Source organism: Columba livia, chromosome 6, assembly GCF_036013475.1.
Source record: "Columba livia isolate bColLiv1 breed racing homer chromosome 6, bColLiv1.pat.W.v2, whole genome shotgun sequence".
Lineage (NCBI taxonomy): Eukaryota > Metazoa > Chordata > Aves > Columbiformes > Columbidae > Columba > Columba livia.
Window position 1 is genome coordinate 22699590 of NC_088607.1, and position 16222 is coordinate 22715811.

A 16222-nucleotide genomic window follows, 5' to 3' on the forward strand; every position below is an offset into this window, starting at 1 on the left:
TCACTAACAGCAAGATGTAAATTTGAGTTGGTCTCAAATACGTGAAAGCTTCGTGTTACAAAGCTCTCTCACCTCCTGCTTTGTGTTTATGACAACAGACTATTTCACCATATGTTGTTATTCTTCCAGGATAAAATGCTCAACAAAGCCAACAAACACCAAGCCATCTAAAACATAAACACTAGGGAAAGTAACTAAATTGCAACTTGGTTTATAAATAAAATAAAATCACTGTGTAGTTTACTCTCCCCTACAAGAAATGGGATTTACCTACAGCAACAACACCCAGCTGTGCATTACTTGGAACACAGGCACATTTTTCCGAGCACATGCTGTTGCTCCCAGCTCAGTGCAAGGACACCCTGAATGCCAGATGTTGCTCACCATGTCAGGAGTGCCAAAAATGAGCTCTCTGTGAAAGTTAAAAAAACTTTTTTCTCTCAAAACCTTGCTTACTCACAGCTCTGCACTCCTGCACACATGTGCTCCACCACATCCAATCCCTCTGACCACCTGCTCAGCTGGCATAGTTTACCACACCAGGAGGCACAAGAGCAACAATAACAAAATGTGTAATACTACCAAAACGGCTCTTCACCCTTTCTCCATTCCTCCCATTTTTAAGCATTTTTGTTACTATCATCCTGATGAAAGAAAGAATATTAGAAGACTAATTTTCCCATGAGTTTAAGACAGACATAAGGTTTTTATATAGTAAAGTCAGGGTTTTTACAACTAGCTCCATCAGAAAAGAAAGTAGTTGTGAGACGCATGCTTATTTTGCTCCACCAGAAAAGAAATCACTTGTGGGTTAGATGCTTATTTTGTAATGTGTATGACTAAATAGAAAAATATTCCTTCTGAGTCAGGGAAAATATCAGTTCAAAGATGGGGCCAGAAGTCCCACTCTAAAGACTCCCACCAGGCTCTTTTCCAAACCATTGGTATAGCTTAAACCAGAGACAAATAAAAACGAAGCAGATTTTATATGAAGAGATATAATATTGCTAATTTTGTGACAGCGGATGGAAAAGAGTCAGAGTGCTGTTTACACAAGCCTTATAATGATCATTAAGTATTATCTCAAATAACGTTTATGCTATAAGCTCAGCAGAGCATGGATTGGCTTGTGCAGTGCACAGTGAAACCCTAGCCCCTAGGAGGTCTTCAGAGTAGCTGTAGACTGTAAATGTAAAGTATATTACAGAAACAACTGACTCTGAATGGATCGAGTCTTCATTCCCAAATGTCCCTCTCTCAGAGAGGTGGCTTTCGCCATCCAGCTCAGCCAGCAACAATAAGCTATGTTTTCTTCAACACAGACAATCAATCATCTTGCAGCTTTGCTTTATTTCTACATACTGTTAACCTTTTAATAGAAAGAGGACAAGGGAGATTAAAAAAAAATACTAGGGGAAGATGTAAAAAATAGAATTCAATTATTTTTTTCCTTTTTTTTTTTTTTTTTTAATTGAAGTGACAACTGATTTTGAATACACAGACTGAGTACAGAATACACCTTGTAATTCCTGTTCAAGCCACCTACAGTCCCAGCGACACACGGGAACTGCCAGTGTAGCAGCATTGTATCCAAAAGCACGTGTCACCTTTCAAAGGCAGGCAGGAAAATAACCCTTCCACCTCCACTATGAGCCTTTCCCATCCCACTGACTCTGGAAGGAAGGCCCTGATGTCACCATCCTCATGTCTGGCACTAGAGCTCCAGTCACACTGAATTGCAGAGGCAGGAGCCAGCAGAGGCAGAACTCAGCAGGGCAGAGAAAGGCTAGATACAAACATATAATAAATGCTGTTTCTTTTTATGACGTTCATTCCCTGTAAAACACAATATATACACAGCTCCATGCATATCAGCCACTATGAGAAGTTGTCTTCATTCTGCTCCTGTGCAACAAATTAATACAAAACACAGCACTCAGATTCCTACATACTTCATTTTGACCCAGAATTGCAAGTCAATGTCTTCTCAAATGATACACACACATCCTTTTGTTTTTAATCCCACTGGATAAAAAAGAATAATTTGACTATTTTGGATTCAAAGATTCACTATCTTAACATGTATTAGACAAGAAGTTGTTTTTGCAGGAGAAAATAATGTAAAGAGAGACTTATAAGCTCAGGAGCCCATGCGTTGCCTGCAGAAATTTCCAAGCAAGTGTTTCTGGAGTAGAATTTGTAATCTAAACACCACAGTAACAGTAAGAAAAGCAAGAATACGCTGATCTATGCAAAAGCCTGGGAAAGCCCTGTAGTACTCTTTATCCCCAAAAAATCAACCTGGAAAACGGATCTCTTCCCGGGTTACACTTACCTCTCCAACTTCAATTTTAGTGTTCAACTGAGTCTCTATTTTGCAAAGAGCTGTGGTTTCAGTTCCCTGGTTATCAGTCTAAATATGAAAATCACAAGACAACTAGATTATATTCTCTAGAATAAGGATGAAACTGGAGTTTAAGCTAGGCTGCCACACCTGCAGAGCCCAGTTGAGGGGCAAGAGGGAGAGGAATCCCCTTTACAGGGCACTTCTGAATCACAGCAGTGTTTCAATAACAATGACTCCATTCAAGCTTCTAGTGAAGCTCCCAAACAAGCCCCCATTTGTTACATGGGTGAGCTCAAACAAATAAATTAAAAAAAAAGAGAGGCCTGTATCAGATTACTGCTCAAGAATCTGTCAGCTCCGATCTCTTTAACAAGGCTTCACAGCTAGCGGGCATGCCAGCTGGCACCGTATGCATTTAGCTCTTTGGGGACCACATCAGCTGGTTTAGGTTGAAATGAAAAGAAAAAAAACCTACAAAAACAAACATACCAACCGATATTCATATTAAAAGGTGAGAGAGCTGTCAGAAACCACCCAGACCCAAAGCACAAAGACCAGAAAGATTTATAGCAGAGAAAAAAAAGAACAAAAGAAAAATTAAAAATTCACACTGGAAATTGCTCCCATTTAAAGGAAAAGAAAATACCTGTGTCCTCTTTTGAGATCGAACTCCTTGGAATCTAACACCACAAGCCCCCCAAATTTATAGATAAATTAAGGTCCATTCCAAACTCCTGTCAGGACTGCACGAGTGGAGGTTGCAGGAGGTGGCAGTCAGAAGGCACAGCAAGGATCAAGTGTTTTACTGATGCAAGGATGCAGGATCAGAAGGCTCCTGTCCTGCCAGAAAAGCATCTCTAGATCAGAGAGCATCAGCTGTAAGGTCAGCTATCTCACAAATCACCGGCATTAAGACAAATGCTTTATAAAACTTAGATGTTCTGCTTCCTGGTGATATGGAGTGTTCACATGAAACGTAAGTCGTTTTGTGAATTATCAGCTGCTAAGCCACATGGCAACTGACGCGATATGAAAGCAAGATAGCAATCAGAATTGTGTGGTTTTAATGTCTGATCTCCAGATATTTCTTACACTTGGAAATTATTGTGGGGGATCAGTATAAATGCTCAAGACCAGCACTTGTCCAAAACCAGTGACCAGAATATATGTATTTGGGGCTGCTGGCACATTGATGCCAAAGCATATGGAAAATAATTGGTGTCATTTGACTCCTTTATCAAGAACTCCTGTCATGAAGCTCTTTCGTAGCTGAGCCACAGAAGGTCTTACCACCCTAAAAAACAGTCATGAGTACACTCCCCCAGCCCTTTTTATTATTCATAACATAACCCCTCTTTCTGGAACACACACCAGCAGGATCTTGCCTTTGTCCAAACCAGCTCTAACTCAGAGGTCTTTCTTCAGCACTTCCCACGAGACAGATTTTGCCTTGGGCCCCAGAGGGACTGCAGTAATTGAGTTATACAGTAATCAGGAAAGGAATCTGATTGATTTTCCAACCCATTCCACTTTTATGGTGTCATCATGACACACAATTCCTCTTTCATCTGCTTGATTTCGAGACACCGCAGCCCCTCCCCGTCTGTGGTGCTATCTGTGCCAGGCCTCCAGGTACAGCCTCTGTCTCTCCTGAAGGTGGGGAACCTGGCAAGCAACCTCAGCAGAGCACAATGAGCCACACAGTAAATGACTTAGAACCTTAGGAGAATGAACACTGGTTGTATTCCACATTTTGGATAAATAACCTCCATACCGTTGTAATTACAGCCACATTGTAATGTAATTGCCAACCAAGCTCATTTTGGGGCTCTGGGTGTGTGTTTCAGCTAGCACCCACTGTCAGTCAAATCCTGCAATGAAAGACTGCCCAAGGAACACAGAACTCATATCAAAGAGGCAAGACCAGAAATGGTGCCTGTGCTGCTCTGACAGATGGGCGTGCAGCCTCTGGCCAGAGCTGAGCTCTGCTTTGGCAGTCCTGGTGCAGGGATAGGCCTATTTTGGTACAGATCTGTGGTGAGCTGCCAGCTGGCCATCAGGCTTGAAACGTGTCAGTCTGACACCAGAGGAGAAGACCTGTGCAATTACGTAATAATTGTTTGGTGTTTTTTTTAATCATGATCCCCAGACAGGTATGTAACTTCACACCTTCTGCAAGAACAAGAAGCCGCACTACATGCTAAACAGGTCTGCACAAACCCCTCTCAGCCCAGCCTGGTGGAAGCCCAACCGCAGGCTTGAATTTACCCTTGTACCAGTGCAGTGAAGTTTGAAGGCACCATGAAGGCCCAGACCTGGGAGAGGCCAGCTCGCGTTTCCAAACCAGCTCCACGGGGGACTGCACAGGGATCCCATGACTCCTGCAAGGTCCTTGCTGTTGGGAGACATGATTTACCCCTTCCACTGACAACCTAGTTTGCAGCAGATCTTTGTTCTCTTACTCCTCTACAATACAAAAACAAACAAAAAAAAATCCAAACAAAAACAAACAAACAAACAAAAAACCAAACAAAAAAACACACAAAAAACCAACCCAAAACAAAATAAACGAAAAAACAGGCTTAGTCCTTACCACGCCAATAACAGAGGCATGGCCCAGCACTACCTGCTACCAATGTAAACCAACTCTTTGCTCTGAAAATGAAAAGGTCCTCCTTAAAAGAGCTTCCAGGAAATCCGGTTTCCAGGCCTCTGCCTTCTCCTCATCACACTACACTCACTGCTTAGGGTCATTACAACTGACTTGACTAATTTTCAAAAGCAACGGAATTTAAAACTTTTACACTGAGGTATTCCCCAAAGTTGAATGTCAGCACCACAAGCCCCTACGGGTTTAACTGTCTCAACACAGGACAAAATTGGGAAGCGAAAACAGTTGTCTTGTTTTTCAGCCTGCCTAAAGATCAGATGTGTAAAAAACAATAAATCAAAAACAATTTCAGCTTTCAACAGTTGCTGATGCTAACTACTTAATAAAAATAGTCTCTAGCTTGGCAGCTGCACACTTGTGCTGGAATGAAAAGGAAAGGCAAGCATTGTGGTAGTGGAAGTGCTCACAGAATTCAGAACTTTCCATCAGCTGAGGGGATGTAACTGCTCTGGGGCTGCACAGGTCTCTGCAATGCAACTGCTCGTATGAGGGAAAGGAGGCACTTTCCTCAGAGACAACCAAAGGGGCATCCCTGCTTCTTTATTTTATGTGCTACTGAAGCGCTAACACCCAGGTATCAGGCCACCACAAGAACTGTAGTCTCTTTCTGGAATTTCCCTTCCTTCTGTTTTGTGCCTTTCTAACACACAGATCTATGCACACTCTGACCCGAGCTCTTTTCTCAAACCAGGTGATGATGCAAGATTCCAGCTCCTTTCTGCAGCCAGCCACATTGAGCTGTGGGACGACTAGAGTTAGTGTAGTTCAGAGCCTGCCATGCTATGGGTACTCCAAGTTGCTCTCCAGTCCCACCCAGGTGACAAGTGAATGCCTCAGTAACCCCAAATGGTAGGAACACAGCATCTTCAGCCTCCTCCTTACATGGGTAATCAACAAATACACTCTATCATGGCAGAACATGTTCAACTCAACTGTGAGAACAGGAAATAAATGTAGCTCCTTCCGCATCAGATATGGACAAGGATCTAATTTCCATTCCCTCATGCACCCTGCTTATCACAATTCCGATAAACCATCCTGCGGCAGAAAGCAAAACATCTTCTCTGCTGTCTTAAGTAACTTAATCAAGTGGGGAAATACAGTCAAACTGTGGCAAAACCAAGACAACTCAGTGTCAGTCAGATTTGAAGTGTCTTAATATAGAAATGTACATTACGACAGTTTATCTGCAGTTGCTATGAAAGCAGCCTAACCATTCTTCCTTTGAGCTACACTTTAAAAATTTCACCTCAATTAGCAAGAGGCTGATCTTCTATATTCAGTTGCTTCCTCCTGTCACATAACACATAGGAGCTAATCTTCCTTTTCAATCTATTTTATATAGGAACATACAACAGTAGAGAACAAGTTAATACTGTTACACTGAAAGTACATCCAAATGGACATCAGAAGAAAGCTGTAAGTATGCTCTACCAAAGGATAAAACCTCAGAAAAGGCTCTTGTGTTTACCTGTTCTTGTGTATTTGCACCAATATTCACCATTGCTGGGCCTGTAAAAGAACATGTTTCCCCAGCTGTGCACAGCAGCTCCCTCCTGCCTGCTTTCAGCTGAGTTCATCTATTCAAAAGACTTCCATCCAGTGTAAAGCTCATGGCATATCTCCCAGTCTTCGTTGTATCTAATATTCAGCTCTCTATTACCTTGGTATAATTGAAAGAAATAAGTCTCCTGGACTCAAACCCCAAAATACTCATTTTTGCTGGCTTATCTGTTGCATGGCACCTTTTAACGCAGCACAAACTCACTTCAGAAAAAGAAGGGGAAAGTGATATACGCAAGCTATAAATGTGGCCTAGCAATATGAGTAAAAACAAGCAAAGGGAAGAGAGTGGAATGAATGGAAGTGGGATGACTTGAGGTCTATGGAGATGACACATGCTGGCTGAGACAGTGGTTTGGGTTCCTGGGGTTTGCAAGGCAGGAATAAATGCAAAGTGCTCCACTGCCTTCACTAAGCCTTCATGGCCACCAGTGCAATGAAAATCATCACCTTTTTTTTCACAAGGGTTATAGCAGAAATAGAACATGAAGGGGGGGACTCTGAGGAAGACTGTCAGGGTCCTATGTACACCAACAGCCTCTGAATGCCCTGACCAGCCCCCACCTACTGACCTGCAAACTGTACTTGAGCCCAGGCCATGCCCTGAACTACACTCAAAGTATGCTCTGCCTTGCTGACCTGGCCTTGGACCTGCCAGATGACTGCGGACTCACCAGGATCACTGGATTCTAGGTTGGACTGGTTGGTGGCTGTCACTGGCCACCTCTACTTGTCTTGTGAGGGTACTTTGCTGAGGAAGCCACCCGTGTCAGAGAAGGAGGGTGGATGGAGAACCCATGCACAGGGGGTGAGAGCAACTCCAGCCCTCTGAGGTCCTTTTGGCCTTGATGGACTCTGCACCAGCTTCACACACTACTTAGTTTTCAAAGCATGAACGATGTGTAAGTGACAGCAGGAGAGAGTCTGCTAGAGAAACAAACTGAGTCGTGGCTATTGTTAGACTTCCCTGTCTTAATGTGGGTGGAATTATTTATTTTTTGCTCAAACCATCTGTGTTTGTAATTGTTACAAAATCAGAGCAACACAGGCAAGGCACACCTATTTCCACACCTCAGTTTACACTACGGCATGCTCACTACATTTTTAAACAAGAATTTCAACACAGTACCTTTTGTTCCTCTTTGTAAAAACCTTGTTTTTAGACAATCAACAGGGAAAAATAAAACTCTCAAATACATGACTTCATTTTAAACTGTACTGTAGCTACACATCACCAGTTCTTCACATTCCTCCCATTTTATGGACTTAATTGCTAAAGTGGGTGCTAAATTCTTACATTTTTAATTAGTCAACTGATTACAAGTAGAATTTCTTTTTTCTACTATGAAGCTGCATCTTTAAAATACCCTTTCATGCAGAATAAGTCCAGGACCTCATTAACAGCCTAATTAACTGCACAGACAAACTCAGGAACAAAAGCTGCCGTATTTGCAATCAAATCTACCCTCTGATAAAACTGAAGTTTTGTCAGGAAAGCTCAAGAATTTTGATCAAAATGTCCATCTCCATTAGGGACTGCAGCTGAAGACAAGAGGATCTGAGTACTGAAAACTGCAAGGTGCTCAGTTATGGGGCTTGGACATTAAGTCAGCTATCTGGGAGACTGTTTTCCAAAACTGACAGGTAGTAAAATTCCCAATCAAATGCACTCAACTACTGAAAATCTGATTAATTTTCACTATTAACACGGAAAACATTTATGTTTTGAAATTTTTTTTTTCCTTTCCATGAAGAAATTTAGTTTTGAAGTCCATTTTTAGTTTTTGATAATGGAAAAACGTATGCCTAACCTTCATGTCAAAATTAACAGGATTAGTCTTGTGTGCTATTTTGCAAGCTTGTGTAAGTATCCATAGGATTAAAAAATTATGAAACTAATTCTGTTTCACACATAGCAGTAAGACACAAGCTCAGATGTGACACTTCAGAAAATAGAAGTATTCAGAATACCACTTATTATGAAACTTAGTCTAAAGCAACTTCTGTGTTTTCAGAGTTACTTTTTCTTTCTTAATAAATACTCAATTTGGTTCAAATAATTTAACTGAAAACAGAAAATCCCAGTAGCCTTTTTTAAAAAAATCAATGCTCAGATTTCCTTTCCTCAGTCGGCAGGGAGAAAACAGAATTGCCAGAAAAGTGGCATTTGCTCCAGGTGCATCAGCCTGTACAACAAGGTGTTCAGTAGGACAGAGGACCCACTTCTCTTGGTCTGGCCTGTTAGCAGGTATTCAGCCTATAAAATGCATTCCAAAAAACGTGATGACTTGATCCACCGCTTGTGTACAACAACATAACCAGTTACTAACAGGTAGTGTTACTAACGTGGTGGGTCTTCTGCTCTTTGGCGATGTTTCTGTGGTAAGATTTGTTCCACAAACAAGTACACAAAAATGCCTTATGAAGAGTAAGGAGCCACATCTCCACGCATGCCTCTGCAAGCCTGGACATGCCAGGAAAACAGCGGCCCCGGCACCACACTGACCACCGCAGTGAAGCTGTGCAGTGACAGCAACACCGTGAGCACCACCAGATTCGCCCAGAGCACCGTGTTTTCCACTACCATTTCACGCAAGCTGATAAACACAGCTGAACTTTGCCTCTACAGACAGGCTAGCTGATGGCACTTGCTGTAATGCAGACAATAATTTTCCACAGCCTAGCCTACCTTAAGATAAAACATTGCTACTCTTTAATAGCGAACTAAGGGAAAAATTCTGCACTCAAAATGGGAAGAGGAATTTATTACTAATCATTGTTTAAAGAGCTAATGCAACCAATGCTCAACAAAATAGTGGCAAACACACTCCTTTATCCTGCCATACGTACTATCTCACATTAAGAAACACAATCCAGAACAACAGATAGAAGAAGGAAAGCATATAGAGAGTAAACTAGTCCAGTAAACAATTTGGGAATGATGGCTGGAACAAACAGATTTGCAAGAGCAGAGAGAGGGAGGAAGGACTTGGCAGCAGAGACCAGGAGACTGTTCCAGGAATAAGATGCAGCATGAAACAAAATGCAAAGCTGAGAGTAGGAGGAAGAGATAAAGGGAGGAGTGCACAGGGAGTCAGAGGGGAGTAGGAGAAAATGACAGCTCACATTGCTTAAGGAGGCAGAAACATAGCACCTAAGACAGAATTTGCCTGAGACATTAGGTCTAGCTTGCCTACTTTTAAAAAACATAGGTTCTTTAATAATCAAAAGAAGCAGGGTCTGAAAGGCTTAACAGCTCATCTTCAAAGATGAGTTCCAGCAGAAACCACTTGCATGCTTACAGCTTATGTATTTAATGCTGACAGAGAAAGGCTCATACAGTCTGTAAGTCTAAAATTCTCCATGTCTTGCAATATTCCGGATACACCACAGCATTATTTTACCCCTGTCTCCACTAAAGCCACTGCTGGTTTGGTTGTGGAAATCTTAATACATTTGCAGTGCTGTGTAACTACATTCATCCCTTCCCTTTGTCCAGAGAGCAGAAGGTGGCAAGGGCTGCATTAGGCAGGAAAGTTGCCTCAACTGTGCTCCTACAGAGCTTTCTGCCCCTGCAATCGTAAACCATTTCCCATACAAAAGTGGTATTAGCTAGCTGACAGTGTAGATTACTTAAAGAATACCCACAATAAAACATTATAAATGCTGAAATTTCAGCATTAATGTTGAAATCTCAAGTACAAATGTGCTAATTGATCTCAGTGAAGTAATAGATACTTTATAGTTTTTAGATCAATTAACACTTAAAATCTTGTGCACAGATGTGACAGGAGAGAAACAACTGCATTTAGAGCATTCAAGTAACTCAAACTCGACTTTGCAGCAACACAATAACTAAATAATTAATGCTTTTTAGTAGCCTCAGATTAGATTAACACTATACTTCCAGACAAGGCTTTTTCTACTCAGCAATGCTGCAAAGGTGAGAGCAAATGCAGCCTGGATATCCAAACTCTGAATTTTCCTATCTTCTTTGTTGTAGCCAAAACACAATAATTAAATAATTTTCAGCTAGACAGCAACTTTGAAGAGCTATAATTATGTTACTAAAAATACACCGTGATAAAATCTTTTAAAATTTTAGACATTAATTTTAAAGTTAAATACACAAATTAATTTTAACTCTAATTATTTGGTCTACTTAAGTCTCACATAATTAATTGGGTAGCTGGAATATAAAGATTACAGCTTTTTAGAAGACATGCTCTGTTTTCTTACACAACAAAGAAATGAGGCCTCTACTTGAATTGTAAAATTTAGTCTTCATTATGAATCTGGGTTAGTGTTTCTGCAATAATTTGAAATGCTTTGACTTTGTCCTCACGCTCCCATGAAGTGCTAAGTGGCTTGCAGAACATTTGTGATTGCAAGTGTTAACGGCAAGCGTGTTCAAAGGAGCTGCTGACATCTCGGTACCTGTAACAAGAATCTTGCCCCGGTGCTTTTATGCATATTTTTGCCCATATTCCCCCCCCCTGCCTGACCCTTATTTTCCCAACCAATTTATCTGACATGGCCAGGCAGCTGCTGTGCTGGATGCACCCCAGCCTCCTCTGCCTCACCAGGCGCTGGCTTTGCTGCCTGACTCCCCTCTCAGCTGAGAGGGGCACAGGCAAATGTGCAAATTCACCAGTATCCCCCCACCCTGGTCAGGAGAGCGGACCTGCACATCCTTCATCTCCTTAGCCAGACAGGGCTGCCAGCTGGACAAATGCGGTGGTCGTTCTAGCTCCAGGAAACCCACCGATGCCGCTCTCGCTTCCAGCCCCTTGTGTCCCTCTGCTCAGAGGTGCAGGCCCTTGGCAGCAGGGTCAACAGGTGACCCTACCCAAGCAGTGCCAAGGGGCACGTGGAGCAGCTGGCAAGCCTTGTACTATATCCTCATTCAGCTCCTCCAGAGTTAAGGCAGGGTGACTGTTTTCTATCTCATTCCTGCACACATAAAATGAAGACTCAATTTTGTCGTCTCATCCAGACACTGATTTTCCAGAGCATTCAGAGAAGAAAACTCTACAGCTGAGCCACAGTCAAGGTCTCCATGTTCAAGCCAACATTAGGAACTGTCACAGAAATTTCAGTGTCCTTTCTGGCTTTCTTCTTTCCTCACAAAGCTACAGAAGGGGCAGAAGGAAGAGCAGCACTATCATGGGAGATGAGACATGATGGAATATTAACACCTTTAACTTCCCCTTTGTGCGCTGGTCCACAAGCATCAGAAACACATTCAAAGACCATCTTAGAGACAGTGAGAGCTCTCCACACACCCTCTGAAAGTGAGCTTGACATCCTAAAAGCTAGGCAATCAGAGAGTAAGACTGAGTTCATTCCTTTATGCCACTTCTAACTTGATGTGGTTACACAGTTGCCAAACCCCACCTGTAAAATGAGAATCACATTACACAAAGATGCTGAGCACCCATGCTTCAACAGCACTTTCTGAATGTATCAAAATGAACTGTTATCCTGATGTTACCTGGGTAAAACACAAACTTCAAAACAGCGGTAAGGATGGGATTGACACTGCTCGCTGCTCCGCTGCAAACACTCCACAGAATGAGATTTGGGACAGAGAGAAGGTGAAAAATTGTCTAGCTCTTCCCAGTCAGTAGAAGGATCATAACTCGCCTTGGTTTGCTGACAGCACAGAAGCTGCTCCATGGAAGGGGTGAAAATTTTCTCCCCTGCACTGCATCTGTCAGGCTCTCATACATTCCTTTTTCTTCACTGCTGCTATTTGCGTCAAACAGAGGAACCACACTCATTCAGCAAGGGCCACCTCAGAGGTTAAGCAACTGGCAATGGCATTTAATTTATTGGGAAGGGGGAAGAGAATGAATTTATTTTAGGTCAAATTGTTTATATGAAGAATCACCTTGGACTCTGCAAATGCTAGGAATACAAATAAGAGGAAATATTTGAGTCTTCTATTTTTTTAAGGGGAGGTCCACTTTCCTTTGCAGACCTGAACAGATTAATGTCAATCAACCAATGTAATGTAGGTAGGGTGAACCAACGCCACAAATCTTACCCGTAACTACCCTACTACCCAGAAGAGACACTTTAACTTCTATCCCCTGCTCCTTATAGAAAGCCAAACCTGAACAACTCTACATGTATCAGTGGGAGACACTGGAGGTCTGTGTTATGTGTTCTCCCACATTCCATAAACCCTGTCCCCCTGCCCTGGGAAAGACATTTGGCCTTTACACAAATATATTCTGCACTTGAATTTTCAGTATAAAAATGATCACTTACCCTGAAATGAAGCATACAATATGGAGTGGCCACTATGCACCACAGAAGGGCTGAAAAGCTACAACACACTAAAGCAGAGAGAGCTGAATTTCTCCATTTGGTCATTTTCAGTTCCAAAAATAAGTGTCTCTACATAACCTCAGTTCATATATGAGGGTATGAAAAAAAAGGATTATGCTTCCTTTGTTGTACGATACCCAACTTTACAACCTTTTGTTCGGAAGAAGGCACCACACTGGATTGAAAGCAGCGGAATGGAAAAGCAACAAAACCAAATCCCTTTGAGGAATATTTTGCATTAAAGATGGCTTCAAATTTGCAGTGAAAGATTCCAGCACCAGCCATATTCTGCGAACAATGTGTGCTCTCTCTCCGCCAGCCCCTGTGCCTGGCTTGCTGGATCTATAGTGAGTTTGTTATTGCCCTAAGGGAGTATTCGATAATGAAGAGCTCCAAGTTTTCGTTTCGCTTCATGCCTGGGCTCATCCTAATGTGTGTAAGCAGGCTTATTTTGCAAACCTCTTCCCCCTCCTATTTTCCAGCAATGTTTTTTATAAATGAGCATTAACAATCGCCTCTCTTAACACAAGCTTATTGAATCCATCATCTTTTTCAGAGTGTCTCAGAGACTAAAATGAGGTTCCTAGCTTTCAAACACACCCAAGTGCTTTTGCTGCACTAGGTGACTCCATCACGAAACATTAAAAAACTGAGTGGTAACTACTCAAGTACCTGCTCCAGTCCAGCTGTGCACTACAGGTAGCACGTCATCCTGCTAGAAGAAAACATCAGCATGTCTTTGGAATAAGGTGAGACACACCTATACATACTGAAGCAGTAACACCAGTCTAAACAGGGTCTCATGCAACTGGACCTTAATTGTGGTGCAGTCACACAAGAGATGTGGGAGAAGGACATGCCAAGCAAGGTGACAGTTTCCTACCTCACACAAGCCAATTACAGTTTGGTGAAGAGAGGAAAAAACAGTTTGTTTTGAGTTGCTTCACAACTCTGCAAGAAATTACTTGAATTAAAATTGCTTCTTTACCTATCGTCTCCTACTCTTGCCTATAGGTAGTGGCTTTGGGAAACACTCATTCTTCTTTCTCCTTTTCATCCCTTAACCTTCAATTAAGAATCAAAGGCACTTTAAATCTCAGCCTTGTTTAAATTTTGCCTGGTTTCAGGCAAATGGCTGCATCCACTCACAAAATGCCTCTGACATGCTGTAACATTTTACTGAGCACATAAAATGGTTGTTTCATGATGAACAACAGCAGTGGGGTTATCGGCTTTTCGTTACATTTCATCTAAGATGAACACACTTAATACATCATTTCTGGATGGTTTAAACCAATGGAGAACATTTTAATTGAAGATAATTTGTAATTTTTTTAGTAATTTCTTCCAAATCATTGAAGCAGAAAATCCATATAGGAGGTTGTCTGTCTTCCAGCAGTAAGGTAAGACCCAAGATTCCCGGAATTAGCAGCAGGTCAAACTTTGACAGGTTACTTCAGCTCTGTGTTGGTTAAACACTCCTGTCAACATACACCTTTTCATCACCTCTTTAGGCTTCTTGAATTGAATGGCTTATAGAAAAGCCAGATCCTAATACAATATGGAAAAAAAATTCACTGCAATTTTAGCTAACATGAAACATATCGCATATGACCTGAAACACATAAGTAGAGACCATCACCCTTCCTCATCCTTTTGAGCTGAAGCTGAGGAGTGAACAGGGAGGGCACAGAACAGAATTGAAAACTGTGCCTCCTCTTCCACATTGACACATTGTAGAGGGAAGGTTTTAGACAACAGGAGCTACATCTACACAATTACTTACAAAGCAGCCTAACCATCTGTCTACATTCATTACTGTAAGAGGAAAAAACAAAGACCCTTAAGAGAAGAAGCCCTGCAAAAAGTTTCTGGCCTGTGCTCCAGGCCAAGCTCTTGGCTCCTACATCTGCAGTGTTTGGCCACATTGCAGAAGCATCCATACTGTCAGCATGAACTTGATCAGTTAAATAAAGCACAGTTTTAAAGGCCCAAATTCTGTTTAGTGTGCCTTAACCAGGAGAATGGCAGTCACACCTCAGCTCAAGGATGAAGAAATCTCTTAATAACCAGAAAATCCTCAGTGTTCCAAGTGCATCTTATTTCCCAAGGAACAAAAAAATTTAAATAAAACACATTGTTAGGTAAAGGGTATTTTTTACTAGTTTGTAGTGAAAGGGAAAAAAAAAAAATCTATAAAAATTTCAATTTCTAAGCTTTCAAATTGCTAAATATTAACTTAGCACAACTAGCTTTGCTCTTGAGATGCAAATGAGAATGTAGATTGCTGTGTGACAAACCACTGGATAATGTGGTTTCATTAGTCCTCAGGGACCATATAAGACATCATCTGATTTTTAAAATGTTCTACCTGTAATGACTCTAATAGTGACAATGATGTCATCAGTTACCAATATTGCTGATATCTATTCATCTTCCAGTCAGGTGCCCAAGACACAAAGTGACTATAAAGGGTCAAGGGAGTATCTATTTATAGTGCAGCGTGAGCAGTAGCCTAGGTGAAGCCTCCTTGTGCTACGCATTTGTGAGCCACCAGCTCCTCACAAGCCAGATTTCATCCTCCTCCAGCACATCTCAGAACCTGAATTTAACCCAGCAGCAGGGTTAGACGCAGAGACATCCTATCAGGGAGGGAAAGGGAGAGCAGAGGGAGGAGGAGAAGGAACTAACAAAGAGCTTAATGAGCAAGGACTGTAGCAGGCATATCAGTGTGAGACACAAGCCCTGCCAACTCCACTTAGTGCACAGCCTAATAAAGTCACCGAAGAGCAGCTCATCCATCCTCCTCTCACAGAATTGTCCTTGCAGATGATGACTGCGTAACAAGCAGTCAAATAACAAGGCATGAAAGAAAAACCATGTTTTCTTGTAACAACCTAGGTAACAATTAGATAAGGAAAAGCAAAGTAAGCACAAAGATCCAAATTCCTACCTTTAAAAGCAAAATCCTGAAGTGAAGTTACTTTCTCAAAAGGGGTCTAACAGTCAGCAACACAAGGAAGGGCATGGAGGCAAAGGGAAAGCAAGAAAGTCTGAGAGCTGCTTTTCACAAAAATCATATGTAAAGTGAGCTGGCCTTTCTGGCTGAACCATTATTACTAGCAGTGGCTGTCTTCACTCAGTGTTGCCAAAATCTCTCAGATCATTTTGCAAACCTAAGGACGCTGGAATTTTAAGTGCAGACAAATTGGAAAATGTAAATACATTCATGCTAAAAAAGAACACATCGCTGCTGCAGTATGAGCACCATTAACCACTAGCTGGTATATCATAGTGCATCTACA

General features: G+C 41.8%; 1 protein-coding gene across 10 annotated transcripts in view; it reads right to left on the bottom strand.

Annotated features, from left to right (window-relative positions):
* NDST2 (N-deacetylase and N-sulfotransferase 2) overlaps positions 1-16222 on the bottom strand; it is a 137778-nt gene that overhangs the window by 26073 nt on the left and 95483 nt on the right. Inside the window, exon 1 of one of the 10 annotated variants that reach the window (XM_005500070.3) lies at positions 2336-2644. The exons of the other annotated variants lie outside the window; for them this stretch is intronic. The gene's annotated coding sequence lies outside the window, so the exon portion shown is untranslated. Of the gene's footprint in view, positions 1-2335; positions 2645-16222 lie in introns of those variants that run through there. 10 annotated transcript variants of the gene reach the window in all.